Source organism: Humulus lupulus, chromosome 3 (genome assembly GCF_963169125.1).
Source record: "Humulus lupulus chromosome 3, drHumLupu1.1, whole genome shotgun sequence".
Lineage (NCBI taxonomy): Eukaryota > Viridiplantae > Streptophyta > Magnoliopsida > Rosales > Cannabaceae > Humulus > Humulus lupulus.
The window spans coordinates 228957136-228980517 of record NC_084795.1 but is presented as its reverse complement, the minus strand read 5'-3'; the positions used below and the strand labels follow the sequence as shown (position 1 = coordinate 228980517).

Below are 23382 nucleotides of genomic sequence, written 5' to 3'. Positions count from 1 at the left end.
GGCATGAGAGAGCTCGTTGGATTTTCTATGTGACACGATTGCGCCACGTGTCGATATGAGAGCCTAGAGTTGGTTTTGTCCTTGGAATGTGGCGAATGGAGAAAAGCGTAGCTAGAGGCAGATATTTTGGAGCACGTGGCTGATTTTGATGGACGGTTGCAGTTTAATTGTTACTTTAACTTTACTATAGCAGCTAACCTTATCTCCAATGACAGAGCACGCAATAAAGCAATTAGAGATCTGACACTCTAAAAAATACGAAAAAAAATATGCTGTCACTAATTTCTTATTTACTTTCTACTCCACTAATTATGTTAAGACACATTATCTATATATTTAACATATATTTAAATTATTTTATAACTTATTAACGTTAACAGATACTCTAATTTCTCTCTTTAATTAATATTTCACCACTCAATTGATTTAAGTATTCTCTCTTTCCAAGACGAATAACGTTAGAATTACAATCTCTCTTATTTTATAACTTAAATATTTTTAGATATTTTAATATCTCACTTTCTTTTTTTCTTCTCTTATTTTATTGCAGAAAAAAGTACTTCTCCTTTTCCTTTGTTCATATTTTATTGGAGAAGACAACCTATTATTGTTGCGGACAAATAAATGAATTTTTTAGATGTTTTACTTTAATTTTTATAATATAAAGAACTCTTTTTTTATTTTTAACAAAGATTAATTTAAAATATATAAAATGTTATTTTGACTGATATTATTGTTCTTTGAGAGAGAATTGTAATATTAATTGAGTGGTGAAATATTAATTGGAGAGAGAATGTTAAGAGAGATTCTAATTTTAATGTTATTCTTCTTGGAGAGAGAGAATGATTAAATTAATTGAGTGGTGAAATATTTACGGGAGAGAGAATGTTAATATATTTGGGAAAAAAGAATTAGATTCTCAGTTAACCTTAGTTAGGTATAAACTAATTTAAATATATGTTAAACAAATAGATGACGTGTCTTAAAATATTTAGTGGGGACAGTGAGGGGATAGCAGATTTTTTTTTTCAAAAAATACTCTAAATCATTTTTTCTATTTCCTTATTTTTTCACATTTGTTATATTCTTCTTTTAAAAATTTATAATTAAAAAAACAAAATGTCTATCTAATGAAAAAAAAAAACATAAAAAAATATAATGAAATTTTTTTTTCTTAGTTTTTCTATTTTTTAATATATTTTTAATAATAATAATCATAACATATATGAGAAAAAATTCTTCATATATAATTTGGATTAAATTAATTTTATTGACTCGTTTTTTCACCAAGTCACACAGAGGGATAAATTAAGAGTCGTTTGTATGTAGTATTTCAGAGCATATATTTAATGATGAATAATGAGCTCAAGAAAAGAGAAGTAAATGTAGCAATAAATGAATGAGACGAAAATTTATAGTGGTTCAACCCAAAAAAGATGACCTACGTCCACTTTAGTCAATATTATTTATGAACTTTGAACCCTCAAGAGCAAGCTGAGTTTGATCTTGCTCTTGGGGTAGTTACAAAGATGGAGAGTATAAGCTCTCTTTGGAAATGAATAGGTATTTACTTGTTTTTCTCTCTCGATCCTCCTCTGTTCCAAATCCCCTTGTTACTGTGTAGGTGGCACTATTTATAGCCGCGAAGATGGGTAAGGCTGATGGTGGCACCTTGTTTCCCGATCAGGCTAAATCTTGGTACACTTGGCTTGAAGACAGGTTTGTGTCTCACCAAAAATGGTAGTCTAACCTGTTCTGTTTATTTAATGGTTAAAGACACACTAAGGGGTAGAAGAATGCTTGTATGACGAGGGCCATTAGTGAGCATCGAGTCGTGATCAGCTGCTGGCGGCCGGCAAGGAACTGCGGGGATCAGCTGAGTGTGATGACGACCTCAGCAGATCCTTGTGACATGTGTTCATCCAACTTGTGCATCTGGTTAGGGCAATTGATTATGGCCATTTTCTTCTTACGATTGAAGTTGGTGTGGCCATCTAGGGATTATTTGACTTTACGCGATGGGAGAAGTAGGCCGGTACGGGACCGTCCTACCTCTTCCCGAGTATTGGGGAAGTGGCGAGGGCCACTCCTCTCGGTGGCTGGTGGTGATTGTCGTGTCCCGACTCTTTGTCTTGACACGTCATCGCTTCGAGGGTCGCGACATGGAAATGCTGAATATTAGGTATAACATTTCCCCCTAAGTCAGGCTCCGCGTTGGTGTGGGGTTGACTTATCTCACCTCAGAGTGGTCCGCTTGTTGTAGTTTGTCGCTTCGTTGTCTTTGGGCTTGCTCCGGCTTCGCCTCCTTTGATTATGGAAGTTGTCGAGCGGTATGAGGTGGAATTGGAACTCTGCGTCTGTGTTACCCTTCATGGTTGGATGAGTGCTTTGAGGTTGTTTGTGGGTTCTGTGGCTCTTGGGTAGCCTATTTTGGGGTCAAATTACATTAAAATTGAGTTAGGAAACTTGGTTTGAGGACTCTTGAGGGTCTTGGGTCGATATTTGGCGAAAGGGGTTGGAGAAATCGTTGAAAACAAAACCCAGAATTCTATGTTCGTGTCGTAGCGCTTTTGCGCTATGCAGGGGAAGTCTTAAGGGAGCCTCTGCCTATTTGGGTGCCCCTGCCCTATGAACATTTCAGGATGTATCATTTTTAAAGTTTTGGGAAGAGCTTGGGGGCTCGGGGGACGATTCCACCACCCCGTTCGGTGGAATTGGAGGTCCCGAGAGCACGGGATTGGTCCAAAGTTTGTTTTTTTGATTTGGTTCTCATCGAGAGCACCGTTTATGGTTGCGAATAGGTTTACCACAAGGCTCGGGGAAGGATCATGCTCGGGGTCACACCATTATTCGCACATGACCTGAGGTAAGAGAATTGCACCTAGGTTGTGATTAGGGCTTGAGCCCCGGTTATTGAGCATGATTATAATCATGCCTTTGAATATATGTGTTAAATATGAATGACTGTGTGTATGTCTAAATTTCATACTTGATTGAATCTGATTGAAAAGCTTGTCTTATAAGTCATGGTCGGCATAAGCTTATGGAATGCAGGTCGTTATGGTTGGGCCACTTTGGAAGTGCGATATGCACTTGTCTGGCTCCGAAGTCGCTTAAATAACTGAAGTGCAGTATGCACTCGTGTGACTCTATGGTCGTATAATTGAGTTAAATGTATGCTTGAGTATGGTTATTACTGCTAAATATGTTATTTATGATATGTTAATTATATGTATATGCTTGTTTAGCTTTTCTTGCTCGGCCTTGGCTTACTGGTGCTATATGGTGCAAGTAAGGGTCAAGAGAAGCTGGACCAACCATGAGTTGGAGAGCTTCAGGGGCGGTGTGTACATATGCAGCCTACTTAACTGCCACTGTCAGGATTTATGTTGAGGAGATAGGGTTGAGCCCTATTTGGCTGCTTAGGTCGACCTCTCCTTTGTATTCTTTTGAGTTGTAATTAACTATTAAACTCTTTTGGGATCCCATGTACAAGCTAATTTTTTTAATGGAAAATGATTACTTCTTGACAAAAGTTTCTAATACCTAAGCCACTAGTTAATTTTAATTACATGTTGAAGTCCAAATGACTCGCTTAACGAGTTTGGCACTAATTTAAATACACAATGTAACAGTCTTGGATTAGTTTGGCGTTATAATAGCCGTTGGGGAAGCCCTGTCTGTGAGTTCCCTGTCATCTTGTTAAGGCCGACTCTTGTCGGCCATCTTCCCCTTCTCTGCTCTGCCTATCCTATCCTATGGCAAAAGGAAACGGGGTGCCTTTGGTGTGATGAGAGGCTCCGGCGAACTTCGAGGGAATGGGTAGCCTCATTTCCCATAGTTACCTCTGCTTGGCGACTGCACGGGGGCTACCCCTGAATATACCCTCATTTGGGAAGTTTCCTAGGGTGCAATCCGTCCCACCGTATGCTCAGACCTGATTGGTCTTCGCACTAATAGGCACGTTGTTACCCTGAGCTTGCTCGACACTAGTTGGTCTTCATGAAGGGAATTGGCTTCTCTCCGATTTCGCTTTCTAACTTGTGCCTAAACTTCGATCATTGTCTTTGAGAGAGAGCATGTGAGATATTTTAATGTTGGACACTGAGAGTGTAAGGGTGACTCTCAGTTGCGAACTTGTCTAGTGCTCTCCCGATTGAACACCATTGATCTGCTATTTATAGGCCAGAATTCTCCAATTGTTATAGACTTGTACTGCTCTCACTATTCGAAAACTGAGTGTGAGATGGTGTCTTGACGTTTGGACAGGTGATTGGATGGATGCTCAGCCCATACTCGGGTGGTCTGACCGTGATCAGGAGATACGATTGGCGGTCCTCTTTTTACTCACTTTTGATGACTGCGATTGCCGTTGGCGGGGTACAGAATAGTGATCAATGACGGGGTCGCAGGCGCTGCCTTGTAATTGTTGTCATCCGGGGTTTTTCAATTTTTGGGAATTATTCTGAGCATCTAGCATTTCCCATTTCTGTTGAATGTGAGTGAGTCCCACTTCAATAGTGCGACTGTAGGTGGTTGCAGGGAGCCTCCTCGGTGCCCCCTTTTATAAGGTGGCGATGGGGGAGGGGCCTTGTACCCCTTGTCTCATTCCCTACCTTTGAGAAACTAGGTTACCACCTCTGTTTCTTCCTTCTCCACGGGGAATTACTTAGTCACCGGAGCATCGCGGTGGAGTGCATAGCCAAAGAGCCTATAAAGGTGGTGCCTTTTCATTCTCATTTGGTGTCTTGGCTCAAAGAGTTGGTCATTTCTCCTCTCTAGCCCACCATCCCCCTTGGGTTCCCTTCTAGCAAGTGGTTGCGTCTCTTGCCTTTGGGTCGTCTTCTCCAAGCGCTCTCTTTGTTGTGGTAAGCTCCTTTGCCAACTAATTTTGCATTTTGTTTTAAATTCGCCTTGCTTTAGGAGAGTGCATGTGTTCTTGAGTGACCTCTCAATTTCTTGCATGACCTTTGAAATTGATGATATAAATTGAGTACGCTAGGTAGAATTAGGCACATTCTTGTAGAAATTGCACTATTGGTGGTCCAATTTCTCCATTGTAGTAATTTGGGGCATTTTTTAGCCTTAGATTGGGCTAAAGGAACTGATCAACGACGGGGCATGGCGACGAGGGGTACTTCGGTGATGGACACTTGGTGTGGTGCTCAGCGACCGGGCACTCGACGACTGGACACTCGGCGAGTGGGGTCCCGTCGAGGGGCGCTAGGTGCGTGCCAAGGGCTCAGCGCTGGTGTGCGTAGGGCACACACAAGGGGAAAATGGCGAAAGGTGTTGCGGTCCAGGACACCTTCTTACTGTTGGGCGATGGGTTGCCTAACTTTGTCTTTAGGACCTGGCATGTTAATATAAAATTTTCTCATGCAGTGGCATGCACGCCATTTTTGGTTTACTTAGCTCGCTCTTCACTGGTAGACAAAGTTGTCGCTGCCTCAAGGCACTTCTCCCCGATTGAGCCTGTGGGATCCTGGGGCCCCTTGCCAATCCTTTGATGATAGGAGAGGTACTTCGTGTATTTTTGGTGAATTTTTTCTAACAGGCTATTGTGCTCTTCTCTAGCAAAGAGTAGGCCTGTAATGTGGATCATTCTTATAATTCATCTGTACTTACTCTTTGAATGCTCTCTATTTCAAGTACCCTTTTTGCTATCCAAAAAATTAGCATTGATGACGTGGCAAGTGATCCCTGGACACGTGGCTGACACCTGGAAAAGTTCTGCTAGAGTATCGACCAGAAGACGCATTAGAAGCAGCAAGCACCCTAGTCTTACCTGCGACCAGTCTGGTCGATAGTTCCGCATACAAAGCAACATTAATGAGAAGATCTTTGTAAATCCCGAATTTAACTCACACAATCTCCTGAGTATCCGATTATTCAGGAAAGAATATCTGTAACGATCTTATGTAATCCCCCTTGAGCCTATAATTAGAGAAAGATAGCTCAAGGAAGGGACTTTTGGCTTTTGAATCATTTGAGACTATAGTAATTCTCCTAGTGATATTGTATTGTTCTTGAGAGGTTAGTGAAACTCATTGAACCCTTGTTCTTTGATCACTCCTTTGGTTCTCATATCAATAACAGTCTAAGTGGACGTAGGTTATTACCAGATCCTGGGGCCGAACCACTATAAAAATATCGTGTTGTTATTACTTTTTGTCATTACGTTTCTCTCTACACATTCATTCATATCAAGCATATTCTGACTCCGTGTCAGTTGGCCAAATCCTGGGTCAACATTCTGGTGCTTTCGTTGAGAGCTTGATTTATCATTGCTGAGAAAACTAATGGCGAAAACTGGAAGGAAAGCTGGACAGGCGGCCGCTGCCGCATCATCAAATCCACCTCCTCCTCCCCCCGCAAGCGTGGCGGAGGATGAGCCACATCTGGACTTTGAGGAGGAATAAATGGATGATGCAACGCTGAAGAGTACCTTGGGGGCGTTGCAGGGAGAGCTGGCTAGTCTGAAAGCCAGTCAAGAGACTGCTGCCAGAGTTGTAGCTCGACAGCAGCAGGAGATTGAACGGCAACGCGCCGAACTAAGAGAAAGGCAGGCGGAGATGGACCACCGCTAGAGCGAGGCCATGGCAGCCCTCGAGACGGCCTTGCAGCTGGCAAGGAATCAGGCCGCACCTGTTTCGCAACCTGACCAACCTGGCAATGGGCCACCTCAGAGAGGTCCTAATCCAAGCCCACCGATCCAGCCTTTAAGTCCACAAAGGGCCGAGCAGCCTCAAGCGCCCCATGACGACGTCCTGCTGGACCCTAAGGCGCAGCCACCATCCCAGGCTGGTCGCGGCAATCCCCCGCAACAAAGGCAGAATAGGGCCAAGTATCAGCCTCGTAGTCCTAGATGCCGTAGGGGTGATGAGCCAAACCTACCGAACAGAGGTCAATATCCCCCTGGTAACAGGAGGGACTCAGAGTTAGGCTCTGCGGTCCGGGGGCCCCCACGGCACGATGATGCACGGGGACACCACGACTAGCGCAGGCCACCCTCTAACGCTCGGGACGTTTCAGCCAGGAATGGAAATCGTGGGAACAGTCGATCCCACCATAGCCAGTCGAGGTTCAGAGATGGCCATGGATATAATGAGGCTGACTCAGGCAAGGGGAACGCTGGGCGAAGGAATGAAGAAAGAGGTAAAGGCAGGAGCCAGGTACCTCAAGATGACCAACCCAATAGATGGGATGCTGGGGGGCAGCCCAAACAAAATAATGTCTTCAACTGGCTCAGGGGTAGCGAGCAGCGGAGAAGAGACGAGGATTTGCGCGACGTAATTAACGATCGCCGCGAGCGGCATGGCGAGAACGTCCCCCCAGCGACAGAGGCCACAGCGATTCCTGCCGCTGTATAGGCCCAGATAGACGCCCTCAACCAGGCAGTGCAACAGCTGGTCGGGGGAAGGACATCTTACATCGACCACGATAGGAGGAAAGGCACTCCTTTCGTACAGAGGATAGCTAATGCCAAAACTCCAAGCAAGTTCAAAATGCCTACACTCCCAAACTTTGATGGGTATGGAGACCCAGTGTCTTATGTCAACAAGTTTGAAATTCAAATGGACATTCAGAAAGTGTCCAAAGACGCTTGGTGCAGGATCTTCCCTGCAACACTTTCTGAAGCTGCGCAGGAATGGTTTTTTAAGTTCCCTCCCGCAAGCATAGTTTCCTGGGAAATGTTCGTAAGGGAGTTTTACAGACAGTTCTATGCAGGTCGTGTGCATCCAACCGAAGCAAACCAGCTGGTTGAAATTCACCAGCAGGATGGGGAGTCAGTAAAGGACTACATCTAGCGCTTTATGCGAGCAGCGGCTGGAGCAAAAATGGTGGGGGACGAAGGCAAAATGATGGCCATTATCGCAGGGGTTAAACGTCGCTCTCCCCTCTGGAAAAGTCTCCGAAAGGAAGGAGTGAGAACTACCCAAGAATTCTTAGACCGAGCTGATCGCTACATCAAGCTCGAAGAAGCCATTGCTGATAATGGAAAGCCCTTAAGCAAGGATAAGAAGGCTTCCGAACCCGCCAAAGCCGCCAATGGTTCCAAACCAAATGGCAATGGCAAAGGCAACGACAACGGCAATGGCAAGAATGGTGGAAAACGGCCGTATAACGAGCCTTCCACCTCCGACAACAAACGAGCCAAGGGTAATCGTTATGAACCTCGGTTCACTAACTACACTGCCCTCATTGAGTCTCGGGGAGAGGTTTATCAGGCCACAAGTTCTAGTGTGCCTTACAAAAAACCTGGCCCCATTCAGAAGGATATTTCGAAGAGAGACATTACCAAGTTCTGTCGTTATCATAACGACTACGGACATGACACCAATGAATGTAACCAGTTGAAAGACGAAATCGAGTTACTTATTAGACAAGGACACTTGAGAAGATACGTACGGGCCTCGGGAAATTCCCAACGAGAAGCTCCGGGTGGCAACGAGCAAGCGCCCACGCGCCAACGCTCGCCACCCTTACAGCCTGCCCCCATGACTGGAACACTCTTAACCATCGGTGGAGGTCCGCACCTCGCGGGAAATAGCGGAAAGGCCAGGGAACGATATGCTCGGACTCTGCGCCATGACCAGGACATCGAAATGATGACTGTGGAGGACCGTGCACCAAAAAAGGCTCGGTCAGAGGAAGGTGAGATAACCTTCTCTGATGGAGACGCCTGACACGTCAGGTTCCCACATTCCGATCCGCTGGTCGTGGACATCCAGATGGCCAACATGATGGTGAAAAGAGTACTGGTCGATACAGGAAGTTCAGTGAATATCCTGTATAAATCAACACTGGAACGCATGAAATTTTACATTAAGGACTTGGAGCCCTGCAACCAAACGATATACGACTTCTCTGGAGAAGGACTCGCCCCTGCCGGATTGATCAAACTCCCAGTAACGACGGGTACAGTGCCTGCAACAAGGACATTACTCGCCACTTTTGTAGTGGTCGATTGTCCCTCGGCGTACAATGCCGTTATTGGAAGGCCTATATTGGTTGATCTACGGGCCGTCATCTCTATGTGGCACTTGGCCATGAAGTTCCCAACAGACGCGGGGATAGGACGCGTGTTGGGAAACGAGAGGGAAGCCAGGGAGTGCTACAACGCCTCAATCACAAAGGCGAAGAGTGGGACGTCGAAGAGCGCTACCTCAGATAGGTTGCAGATGGCAGTTGATACACAAGCCCAATCCGGTGATGAAGTCACCAAATAGGGTGTTGCCCAAAGTGAGGATAGAGATTTGGATCCTCGCTTTGGGGATTTTGAAGAAAATGTTGGACCCGTCGAGGACCTGGAGGAGGTCCAACTCGACAAAGAAGACCCGAACAGAGTCGTAAAGGTTGGGAAAAACTTAGAGCCTACCACGAAGAACGCACTGGTGGAATTTTTGCGAAAGAACCAGGAGGTTTTCGCCTGGTCACATAAAGACATGGCTGGGATAGATCCCGCAGTTATTAGCCATGTCCTGAATATAGACAAGACCTTTCCACCCGTGCAATAAAAGAGAAGGCTACTCGATAAAGATAGATCAAGAGCCTTAAAAGAAGAAGTCGAAAGACTAAAGGAGAATGGGTTCATCAGGGTGGCATTTTATCCATCGTGGGTCTCAAATCCAGTGCTGGTTCCCAAGCCTAATGGCAAATGGCGGACCTGCGTGGATTTTATGGACCTCAATAAAGCCTGCCCAAAAGACTGCTTCCCACTCCCAAGAATCGACCAGCTGGTTGATGCAACTGCAGGGCACGAGATCCTTTCGTTCATGGATGCATATTCAGGCTACAACCAGATTAGCATGCACCCCCCTGACGAGGATCACACCAGCTTTCGGACCAATACGGGCTTATACTGTTACAAAGTAATGCCCTTCGGACTGAAAAACGCAGGTGCGACTTACCAACGGCTAGTCAACCACATGTTTAAGGAGCTAATAGGAGTAAACATGGAGGTATACGTGGACGACATGCTGGTAAAGTCTAAGAAGGCAGAAGGACATGTGAGGGATTTACAAGAGTGCTTTAGTGTGTTGAACAAATACCAGATGAAGTTAAATCCCCTCAAATGTTCCTTCGGAGTTGGATCAAGGAAGTTTTTGGGGTTCATTGTAAATTCAAGAGGAATCGAGGCCAACCCCGACAAGATAAAAGCCCTGATCGACATGAAATCGCCAGAAAGGATCAAAGATGTACAAAGTCTAACCGAAAGAATCGCAGCCCTAAGTAGATTCATTTCGAAATTAACAGACAAGTGCGTCCCTTTTTTCAATCTACTTAGAGGAAATAAGAAGTTTGAATGGACAGGAGACTACGAGCAAGCATTCCAGGCCTTGAAAGCCCATATGGCACAGCCTCCCATCTTATCAAAGCCAGTTGAAGGAGAAACTTTGTTTATTTACCTGGCGATTACTGAAGTTGCTGCTAGCGCGGTACTAGTGCGAGAGGAGGAAGGCGTACAAAAGGCAGTCTACTATGTCAGCAAGAGGCTGATCGGGGCAGAATTGAGATATCCACCAATCGAGAGGTTAGCATATTGCTTAATCCTGGCCTCTAGGAAACTACGCCCTTACTTTCAAGCCCATCCTATTACAGTTCTAACTGACCAGCCCCTTCGGCAAGTCCTCCAAAAACCAGAAACGGCTGGACGATTATTAAAATGGGCAGTCAAACTAGGGCAATTCGATATAACCTATTCATCGCGAGCAGCAGTCAAGGGACAAGTCTTGGCCGACCTTATTGCAGAGTTCACCGAACTCCCAGACAGCGAACAACCTAAAGCGCCTGAGCCTCAAGACAAAGCTCCTTCGTGGAAGTTATTCACGAATGGTTCATCCAACGAAGCCCACGCTGGAGCGGGAGTGATATTGATAACGCCGAAAGGGCATCGATTTCACTGTACCATCAGGTTCGACTTCACCGCGTCAAATAATGAAGCGGAATACGAAGCACTCCTCGCTGGGTTGAGAATGGCGAAGGATATGAGCATAAAAACGCTTGATATCTACAGTGATTCACAGCTGGTAGTGAATCAGGTCCTAGGAGAATATCAAGCGCGAGGCTTGAAAATGGTGGCCTACTTAAATAAAAAAAAAGACCTATTAGCCCAGTTCACTAAATACACCCTCTAGCAAATCCCGCGAGATCAGAATTCAAACGCAGATGCCTTAGCCAAACTCGCAAGCGCGAAGGATGCTGACACTCTGAACATTGTGCCAGTAGAAAGACTGAGTAAGCCAAGCATACAAGCGGCCGAATCCAGTATGGAGATTCGAATGGAAGATACATGGATGGCACCTTATTTGGAGTATCTGACAAATGGTACGCTACCAATAGATAGAAACAAAGCCAGAACTCTACAAAGGCGAGCCGCTAGGTACATACTGGTCGATGGTGTTATGTACCAAAGAGGATATTCAATGCCACTACTCAGGTGCGTTACACCAGACAAGGCTAAGGAACTCATGAAAGAGGTGCATGAAGGCTTCTGCGGGGATCACGTTGGGGGGCAGAGTTTGGCAAAGAAGATCCTAAGGCAAGGCTACTTCTGGCCAACTATGAACGAGGATTCAATGGAGTTTGTACGAAGATGCGATAAATGTCAAAGGTTCTCCAAGATTCCACGAGCAGCTCCAAACGAATTGAAATAGATGCAAAGTCCGTGGCCTTTTGCAGTATGGGGGATAGATTTGATTGGATCCCTGCCTACAGGGAAAGGCGGAGTAAAGTACGCAGTCGTGGCAGTCGATTACTTCACCAAATGGGCCGAAGCTGAACCGCTCGCTACCATCACGACCAAGAAAGTCCATGACTTTGTTATCAAAAACATTGTCTGTCGATATGGTTTGCCTAGAAAGATAGTTTTAGACAACGGAACCCAGTTTGACAGCGACTTATTCACCGATTTCTGCGAAAGACATGGAGTCATTAAAAGCTTTTCTTCAGTTGCACACCCCCAGGCGAATGGGCAGGTCGAAGCCGTGAATAAAATCCTTAAAGACACCTTGAAGAAGAGGCTTGAAGAAGCTAAGGGAGCGTGGCCAGAGCAATTGCCTGAAGTCCTCCGGTCGTATAGAACGTCTCACCGAACAGCGACAGGACATACCCCATTTTCCCTAGCCTATGGATATGAGGCAATGTTGCCTGTCGAATTAGATCCCCCCTCACAGTGACGAACTTGGTTAACCTCGTAAAGTCGGTTGGGACCAACTCTGGTGCAAACTTGACTAATCTGTTGAACTGACGAGCATATTCTTGTATCATTAGCGATGACTGCCGAGGAGTAATACTTCTTGTGGAACGGCTACACAAATCTTGTCCATATCATGGTGGTGACATCGTTAGTCTGGTGAACTAAGTCCCACCATATTTTGGCATCCTTCTTGAGTAATGACGAGATGCAGGATATGCGGTCTGCATTACTGAGATTCATGTGCGTAAGAATTGGCTTCACATTCCTTAGCCACTCTTCTGCCTCAAAGGGGTCTATAGTCCCTTCGAAGTTTGGAGCGTGCTGCTAGCGTAACCTCTCATACACTGACTCCATATTCGGTACTGGATGTCGCGCGTAGTTCGTCACTGGCCATCCCCCATATGGACCAACTTGTTGGGGTGCTAGGGCCATTTTTTGTAGCTGCGGCTGCGGTTGCGGCGGAGGCTGAGGCTGAGTCTGCGCTTGTTGACGTTGTTGCTGCAAGAGTTCCTCGACTTGTTGTCGCCGTCTAGCGATTTCCGCGGTGCTGTCAGCTGACGGTGTCGGCGCGTTGCGGCTAGTAGTAGCACGCACTCCTCTTCTGCGAACTGGAGGGCATCATTGGTCATTGGAACAACGTTGGAGGCATTTCCGTTGGTGCGTGCAGATCTTCGGAGCGACATCTTCACCAAAAGTTCTAACAGTTGAGAACTTGTTAGAACTTACCCTAATAGGCTCTAAGGCAAAACTTATTCTAAAACAAACATATCTCGGACCTATTTATTATGACTTCTTATGAAAAATTATATAGGTCTTTATTTATTATTAGAGTGGGTTTCTATACTTAGAAAAACAAGTCATCTTTATTTTCTAAGTGTGTTTCTAATCTTCCTATATGACTTAATTCTGAGGCTCGAAACTCTTTGTTCCAAAGTTAACCATATTGAGGGAGGGCTGGGATCAGTAAAATCGTTCCCACTACTAAGGCCCCCTAACTCTCAATAAGGAAACTTGGTTCATTGATTTGTATCCACCCTCACTGAACTTAGTCATTATTCATTTTATTTATTACTTATTATGATTGCGAAAATAAAATCAAACTCATACATGATGATAAAATAACATGAAATTAATTTGGATAAATAATTTTCAGTTATTACAATCATAAAATAAAGAAATAAACAAAACAAACAATGAAAAACTAGCTATTCTAAAAATCGGGATCTTCTACATCCGATCCTTCATCTAGCATATCATCGTCTATCTCCTTATAATCATCGTTGTCTTGAGCCTCAAAATTTCCTCGGGGAAGATTCAAGAAGATCCTATGTTGTTGCTCATTAGTGAATTGAAACTCTAAATCATAGGTGAACTTAAGTATGAGAGAATAATATCTTAGGGCTGCTTGTAAGTCATCATCATTATTTATATTCTCCCATATTTCTTCTAAAGTTAAAATTGCTGAAGGAAAATCTTTTAAAAGCCTAATTACTAGGACATATTGTTCTGCAGTTCTCATCATAATTTGCCTAGATTCTTGAAGGTGACCTATCTCATTGTGGAACAAGATCAATCTCCGAGTGATCCTTTCTAGTGCTCCTACGGTGTTTCTTGGCTCCCTTATTCTTTTTAAAGCCTTAATGGCTCGGATATCCTCATTGCTTAAAGCTCCGTTCATTCTTAACTGAAAACATAAACACTAAAGGTGTTAGCTATACACATAAGTAACATAACTAGTAACTTAAACACTTACTTGGCGGTCCGATTCGGAGCTTTGAGCGTGTGTATCGAGGAGAACTTCATGCAAAAGAACCGTTTTCTCTGATACCCACTGTAATGACCCACTAATCTAGACTCTTGGACCATTATCGAACTATACATACATATTCTTACTAAAACATATATTTGCGAAAATACCACAATTTATTATAAACTTGTAGAAACAAAGGTTACTTTCACAAAATAAGTAGGATATGGGTACCCATTGTCTTTAAAACAAAAATAACTTAAAGTAAAAAGAGTTACATAGAAAATGCGGAAAATACATTTAAAACCATAAAAAACATAAACAAGACTACATCCTCGAATCGAATAACGCTCGGCTCCTTGACTCCATTCACCATCGATACACATCCTCTAAGCGTCACGAATCTTTTAGCCTCTAAAGCTTATTTCCTGCACATAAACAGAAAGGAATGAGCCTAATGCCCAGCAAGGAAAAATCTAACACATAGTCATACACATCAATTTCATAATAACGTAAAGACATATCATAACACATAATACACTTATTATAATGGCCATTATTACTTGGGGTCCCATAGACTAAACAAGCTTATACCCATGAGATTAGTGGGGTCCTACCAGCTAAATAGGCATATGCCCACAATCTTTTTGGGGTCTTGTTAGTCAAAAAGGGCATAAGCCCAAGCCTACAAACATACACATTCATAACATATCATAACATAACACATAAGATAACATAAACATAAACATATAGATTCTAGCCTATTTTCCTTACCAAAGTTACCGGGATATGTGGACTGAGTTGGGACTTTTTGGAACACTCCTAAAACCATAAGAAAGAGTGAGTCTAAAGAAGAAAGGAGATGAAATGAAAGGGATGGAAAGACTAAACCATTGAAAGTCACACTTACCAAACTTATGTGTTTCAAGAACTTAGATCCCCTAACCAAAATGAAGATTAAGGTTAGAGATTGAGTAGAAGACTATGAGGAAGAAAATAACATAATACAGAAATGAACTAGAGTTTTGGTTACCTCAAAGACTTGTAAGAAAGATCTACACCACAACCAAAATACTATAGAATCTCACTTCCCAAAGTGTTTGATAAGCTTATGATGTTTAAGCTTATGATTTCCCAAACCAGGTGTTTACACTCTCACACTCACTTAGCACTAGCAGCTTCTGAACTTAGAGTAAAAGGTGAATAATGGCTGGGTACTAGGTCCTATTTATAGAGTTTGGGAATGAAAGTATCTTGATTTTACTTGAATAAAAATAATGTCTTTTTAGGTGAAAATCATTTGAATAATCGTTCAGCAGAGGCTGAAGACTCGTTCAAAAGATGCTGGACTATTGAAGGAGTTTGAATGGCTGAAAGGAAATGAATTCAAAAGAGTTTGAATTTATGCTGGAGGAGGCGATATATCGCCCCCTGTAGGCGATATATCGCCTGGGCCAGTATGCCCGAGGCTCCCGTGCATCGTCTCGTGTTTTCCGTATCTACGTGCTACGATATATCGCCCCCTATAGCTGCGATATATCGGCATACGCTGATTAATTAAACACGAAATTACACATTTTTAGTTAAGTTTGAATGGGGTAAACAGCCTTGACTAAGCCATCAACGTATTCAAAGCTGCTGACTGACCCTATAACATTCAAACTTTACTCCTTATTATTTTTAATCCTCAAAAATACATAATCCTTAATCACCATTCATAACATGTGCTTAAATTTCTATTGGTTGATATCTAAACCTTATAGTATAATAAATATTATCCTTAATATCAGTCACATTAATCAAACCTTAGGTTAAACTTAATATTCTTAAACTATAGATTAAACTTAGAAAATCTATAAGTAGTACTATGAGTGTCCAAATAATTCCCGGTCTGAACCAAAAATCCATAGTAACAAAGATAATGCTATAAATACTATCATACTATTATCTATCTTAGCTAAGTAAAGTTCTTGGACTCTACATGAGCCACCATTTTTTGGTAGGCTATGTAATGCCCTACAACCTTAGAGTTGCTACCATGTGATTTATAAATGTGTCAATAGCTCGCTAATTGAGGTTTTAGGTTAAAAAGTGTGATTAAATTGAAATAAAGGCTCATTCAACAACATTGGATAGAGAATATTTGGACATTCATTAAAATCATAAAGTTAAACATTTGGGATCCCAAAATACAATTTCAAAATGTATACAATTCAAAAGTTAATAATACAGTTGATCTAAGCGACAAAATCATCCATTTACAGTAATTCCTCAAACAACCCTGGCCGTGGCAGCCAGGTAGACCGAACATGTACATGCCGCTCCACACTCTCCAACTCATGGCTGGTTGATCTTTCCCTTGCCCTTACCTGCACCATAGAGCACCCGTGCGCCGAAGCCCAGCAAGAAAACTCAATGCATAACATATACAATTCAATTTAGTAATCAAAACAACTCAAACAGTCAACATATTGAACATATAGCAACCTATGCTGACCCAGGTGCTTTACAAGGCACCGGGTTCGTGGTCTTCACTGAGCGGATGGATACAACACCCACTACAAGAAAAAATGCTTTTAATAAGACCAAAAATGTGTTATCAAAACATACCATAACACTTTTTGACGTGTTAAGACCGGCTATGTTATCGTAGGTCAGGGTACTTTACATAACACTTTATCATTGTTATACATATGTGTTATTATACTGTCAACGATAACACACTTTCTGTGTTATTTTAATGAATAGATAAGTGTTTAATTATATTATTTATAGTTGATTATATAACACATTTCAATACTTATAAATTTGTGTTATACTACACTTTAGTATAACACATTTTTTGTGTTATATAATGAAGTTTGCATAACAAAATTCTTTACTTATAAAAAAGTGTTATTGTAATAGATATTATAACACATTTTTTGTATTATTTTAATATTTAGATAAGTTTAAATTCTCATTATATATTCATTTATATAACACTAATTTATTCTATTATATTTTTATTTTTTATTTATATAATTAAAATTAGCTTTCTAATATATACTAGCATCATCAAATGAACTTGATTTTCAAATAACAAAAGGTAAAAACATTCAACATTGTATTAACAATCCACAAATAAGTTTAAAACATTCAACATTGTCATCAACAACAAAATGTTCTTTAAGTATTCAAGTAGTCTTAAATATTCAACATATTGAAAAGTTACTACTTTCAGCACAAAATATTCTACTGCTGCCCAACACAAAGCCTTCAAAATTAAGTATCCTTTTTCTATTTCGCTTGTCACATCTGCAAAATAAACAAAGAAATATTTTATTGTTATTATCTAGCATCACAAATTACTTCAAGAAAAATGCTATGGAAATTATTTCCAAGAGAGGACACCACATACAAAATAATGAATTCACTCTTGGTATTTGGCTTTGGCTTGCCCAACTACATAGTATTAAAACACACCTTAAAACAAAAGTGACCTTCCAATTTGAAATTCAAGTTATAAATGCTAACCCAAATGCTGAAAAACAAAATCATATTTAAAAATTAAAAAAATAAGGCTTGCTCTCTAATAAAAAATCAGTTCTATTCATACTAGTCTCAAGAATTACATGCTATAAAGTCTATTGTTTACTTGGTAAATTATTTTATTTTGAAAAATAGACCAATCATAAACTAAGCAAAGTGATAGAAGGCAAAGATAAATTAAAGCATAGTATTTACATCAAGTAATATTTGATAGAAATTATTCTTTTGTGCTGTTCAGATCAGAAAGCTAATAGCCCAAAAGATAGCATTGTGTTAAACCATCAAAAAACACAAAAGAGAAACAATAAGCTAAGAGATGAACGAAGAGAAACTAATTATTATATGAGCTGAGAACTGGAATTTTAATGCAACAGTCTCTTAAAAGTTTTTTATTACCAAGAAGCACTTGGCATCGATAATGAATAATATCTAAGTCAAATGTAGTCAAACAACAAGACCAAAGTGAAAGGTTGTATATAGCATGGTTTAGATACTAGGAAGAAGAATTAAAAGGGTTTTGAGAATTTTCTATATATTATTATCAATGTCCTGTACAAGGGATATAAATACAAACTAAGGAACGAAATAAAGAGGACCACCAGGACAAGTTTCCTTCCTCATGCAATGCAAGCTGTACAAAGAATAATAAGAGAGGAATATACATTAACTAATTACAATAGAAAATAATTAATTACAACTGAAAGTATTAATGTGTATTAGTGTGCTTAACACAAAGTAGAGGACGAAAGGGCATAGAATAGTAGGTATTTAGAAGAGTTGTTAATTTGCCTATCATAGATTTTTTTTAAAAAAAAACTGCATTTGTAAATAAATACCCATTATTAAAATATATCAAGATAAGAGTATGCCATAATCAAGCTTACTAAGAATTTAAACAGAATTCCATGCAACTATGGAATTGAGATATTAAAACTGTTATAACTAACCAAATCTATCCCAGGGTCTTCTCCTCTTTTGAGTGCAGCTTCTACCTCAGGGTCGCCAGAATGATTACGTGCCCAATCCTGAATAATAAATATGAACATCAATGACATGAAACTGAGAAGAACAAGATCATTATGGAACCAAAGGTAGAAGATTACCCTGATTCGACCAACAAATATCTGAATAACAGACGCACCAGCTTGAGTTGCAGCTGTAGCTGCAGCTTGAGCGAAGCTAAGGAAACAAAAGGAAACTATCACCATTAATAAGAAGGTAATAAAATGGAACTAATAAGAAGTAATGGCAGAAGACAAGCAATGATAATTTATTTCAAAATGATGAGTACCCACAACAAAGCTATGCAAGAGAAAGTAATGTACTTAACCATTAATTAGAACATATATAAAACTTGTATACAAAAGTCAAATGAGTTTGTATGCCCTCAGATTCCAGTAATCTTGCAGCCTATATTCCCTAAGTTGAGATGCAATAAATTAGAAAAAATAGTTAGATGACAAAAACTATGAGCATTCATGAATATATTCCCTTGAAGAGAAATCTAAAGATAAGGAATAGAGATGTTTTGCCAAGTTGAAGGAATTTTGAACAACAAACGCTTAGAAGGGACACCAATTTCATTGTAAAGCTTCAACAGATGATGAACCTGCATTGTTGATAAAGTACTTGTGCAAACCACAACAAAATTAATAGCAAGTAAAGCACTAGCATCGGAGGGATAAGATAGACTACAAGTACAGCTTCAGAAACATGAAGCAGATTTGGAATACATTCCCTTTCTCATTTTGTGCCCTATGTACAGTTTACAATTCCAATGAGATTTCAAAGTTTGAAAATCATAGTGCACAGTGATGGTTTCATCTCCATAATATCTGTTAAATATCATCATCAAATGAATTAAAAGTAAAATGCCAGATCATAATTTAGAAATGATTATTTTGTTGCAGAATATTCACAACACAGCCACAAAAATTCAAGCAAATTATTTATAAAGAATTTCCAAATACCCCTAAAGTTTTCTTTATTTATGGAAAAGAAAATAGCAACAGGAGCATTGGAATCCAACAAATTCACTAAGTAAATGGACAAACAAGGAGATCCATTCAAGTATTTTAAGACAAAGGAATAATTTGAAGTGCTAACAATGAGAATAAAATTTATGGAGACATTGTTGTAAACTTGTAATGCACAATTAGGAGCTGAACATATTGAGCAAAATATGAAGAAAAACATCCAATATGTGTTAGTACATAAGTGAATCAACATGAAAGAAAGGAGGGAAAAATGAAATTTTACATCAACAAAAGTATTATTTATATGCACACCTGGCTACATAATCAATCTCATATGCAAGTTCAGCTTCTTCTTGCAAAGGTTCAATCCAAGAGCTTACGAGAGTGCGGTACTACTTGGATGAATCCTTTAGTTGAAATCTCACTAAAATTCAAAGCTTACATAAGCTAATTTACTGACTTGTTGGTTTTATAATTATACAGCTGCCTACCTGTAACAAACCTCTCCTTCCTAAGCTACTCCAACATACACTTAATATTTTTTATTCAGTAAAATTATAACTTTATAAGCATCTTTCCCCCTTATTATATATTCAGAATACTCTTCTCTAAGAGCAGCAGTAGGATAAGCAGAAAAAGGCCCTCTTATTTGGTTATGTACCATTACCATGTACAATGCTTAGTCAAAACTCTTGTAATTCCTTATTACGTGTCTGTAGTTGGCAATCATGACCATATACTTTAGAGATTTCCGGCAGAAAATGTAACGCCCAAACTCCAGGGACTGCTACAGTGCACATTGCAAACAGTGCTAAACTCGCTAAAATAAACGTGTAATTAAGCATGATTAGCGGTTAAAAACTTTGGTTAAGATATAACGTTTTATTAGAACGTTTGCTGTATACATTGGGATCCCAAAAATATAATTTCAGAGTCTATTACAAGAAAGTGTTTACAACAGGTCGTTCTAAGCGGCAAAACAGGGTTCAGCCCTAGTTCCACTTTCAAACCTCGCCCAAGTATTGGTCGAGCAGCTGCATATGTACACGTCATCACCTAAGCTCTCCATCTCAAGGATGGTCCAGCTTCCTTTTGCCTTTACCTACACCACAAAGACTCCGTGAGCCGAAGCCCAACAAGAAAACTCATATGCTCATAAACAGTCATAACATGATATCAATCCATATCTGGCATGCCTAGCAAACATAGCTTTATTCAAGCATGCAAATGACCTCAAACAATGCTGGGGTATCCAGGATAAGAAATCCTAGCCTTCTGATTGGAGGACTATCAAGTCAATCCTAATCAGATGAGTGTCACAACACTTGAGGTTCTGATAAACCATGCTGAGTGACCGACAAGTAGGCCACTAATTCAAATGGAGGAGTGGCTGTTAGGTAAGCCACCAGCCTCAACAGGTTCTGGTAAACCATACTGAGTGACTGACAAGCAAGTCACTAATTCAAGTGGAAGAGTGGCTACTAGGTAAGCCACTAGCCTTCAATAGGTTCTGGTAAACCATACTGAGTGACCGATAAGCGAGTCACTAGATCAAATGGAAGAGTGGCTGCTAGTTAAGCCACTAGCCTTCAAGCGCTTATAATGTTCATCGACCTTGAGGTTCGGCATTAATGCTCTTTGAGTCATTCAATGCAGATAGTCGATTAGATCTAATCTCTGTTGGCTTGCGTGATACACGCTAAGGCCGTTCTGACTAATGAGTTAGTGCAACGTGACCAGTGCCTAGTACCACTGCCGAACCTGACTAATGAGTCACAGCTTCACAGTTGATACTAGCACCTTTGCCAAATCTGACTGATTAGTCAGTACCATGCACAGGTAAGCAATGCTGTCAATGTGTATCATATGCCAATTATCCAAGAATAGGGCATTCAGCATGCTTACTAAACAGTTGCTAGCATAATTATGATCATGCACAAACACAGTGACTCAAGCTCTGACCAATCTCATTTTCATCATTCATGGCATGCCCTAATCACATGTTTCTCGTGCATCACATGCATCACACTTAATTATCCAGCATGCCTCAATAATAACCATGTGAAAATGGGAAAAATTGCCAAGCATACATTATGCTATCAATGTTCACATTCAACATCTAACATGCATCAATCATAGCCATGCATGTCACATATGGGGTGCAGTTTTCTTACCTTGGGTTCGAGCAAGAATTAATAAAAGAAATGACCTTTGAGAATGATCAGTCCTTTGGTCCTTTAACGATCACCTCAAACTTGATTTTGAATCCCCTTTAATGGCTGAATCAAGTTCCTAAGCTCCCACCTTTGATCTCCTAGCTTAACTCCTCAATTTGGGCTCTCAAAATTCAAAGGAAAGTGAAGGGAAGAACATGTACGGGAGAGAAGAAGAAGATGAGGATGAGACTCTGTTTTGGTTCTGTTTTTCTACAGCCTTAAAGTCCATATAAATCCAATCCAATGACCTAAATACCCCTAGGTCACTTAAAGTTCCTAAAGCCACCCCAAGGGCAAAATTGTCCTTTCCAACCTATACCGTTAATTATAAATAATGCTCTCCAATTCCTGCTAATCTCAAAATTATCAAATACCAATAAATTCCCGGCAACGTGCTAATCACCAAATTACCTCGAGACTCACTCCGAGCCTCGAACTTAATCCCGTTATGACTAGACCGAAAACTTGCATTCCCATGATCGTCTCATGCCGAATGGCTCGAACCAATCCACATATAATGTGGTAAAATTTATAATTCACCCATATGCATGAAATTACACAATCACGCCCCCAGCGGCCAAATTACCAAAATGCCCTTGCAATTAAAATATGAGCCCATATGCATGCATTCACCATCATATAATAATATAATTCACATAAACATGCATATAATCATTAAATACCATAATAAATCAATTATGGCCCTCCCGGCCTCCTAATCAAGATCCTAAACCTTATTAGGAAAATTTGGGGCATTACAGAAAATGACCAAAGAAAATTTCTAGAATCAAATAACACGTATTCTTTAGACAAATTTAATAAAACAAAGTCACTCAATAAGCTTTATTTTTTCCTTGTTTCATCCAAGACTCATGAATTTATCTACTCTGTAACAAATAGAGTAAAACACACTAGATGATATATGTGTTCACTAAGGAAGCCAAACAACCTTCAATGTGGAAATGAAGCAAGAAATAGAAAAATCTGTGAAAACTATCAACAAATTAAGCTACAGATTGTACCTAGTGTCACCATGATAGCAGCAAAAATGATTATGCCAACAGGCTGCACCCTCAATTTTCCAATGGGGTATCTATAAATATTTATACTTTTCATTGACAAGTGAGTGAACCAAAGTATGCCACCAGCCATGAAATCTAGCAAAGAATCTAGTGTTGATGCTGCAATGGCTATGGATCCACTCTTTATAGTAGCATAGATCTGCAGAATCAAACATAAGTTTCAATTTTAGTTTGTAAAGTGGGAATGAATGTTCTATAAGGCCATAAAATATTATTTGATGCAAGAACTCAAATACTCTAAAACATGGTCTATATAATCTAAAACGTTACAGATACAACTGGAGCTATAAAAGCTCTTAAGAACTTACTTCAGCCAATTTTTCTTATAAAAATACCCAAATTTTACCTTAAGTCCCAAGAGAATTATGTTTGCATAATTAGAGATCTTCATGGATCTTTCATGTTGAGCTTGTTCATTAAGATCATCTTCATCAATGCCTTTTGATTGCACTATAGAGTCAACTTCTTCAAAACATTTCAGAGTTAAAAGTTGTCTTTCATAGTAGTCCTTTTCTCCTATAATTTAAAGAAGAAACAAAAAAAATTATTTGTAAGAACATGTATATATAACAACATAAGAATGGCAAAAGAATAAAATCATGCATTGTTGGATTGCTCTGGTTGTAGA

At 40.4% G+C, this 23382-nt stretch overlaps 1 long non-coding RNA gene across 2 annotated transcripts; it reads right to left on the bottom strand.

Annotated features, from left to right (window-relative positions):
• Window positions 1–17006: 17006 nt before the first annotated feature.
• LOC133821549 (uncharacterized) lies at window positions 17007–18644 on the bottom strand. 2 transcript variants are annotated; one of them, XR_009887664.1, is made up of 3 exons: window positions 18584–18644; window positions 18428–18505; window positions 17007–18111 (listed from the first exon to the last, which is right to left on the bottom strand). It is a non-coding gene; the product is annotated as an uncharacterized LOC133821549 (long non-coding RNA). The 2 variants fall into 2 exon arrangements; XR_009887663.1 differs by having other exon boundaries at window positions 17007–18505.
• Between the last annotated feature and the right edge of the window lie 4738 nt (window positions 18645–23382).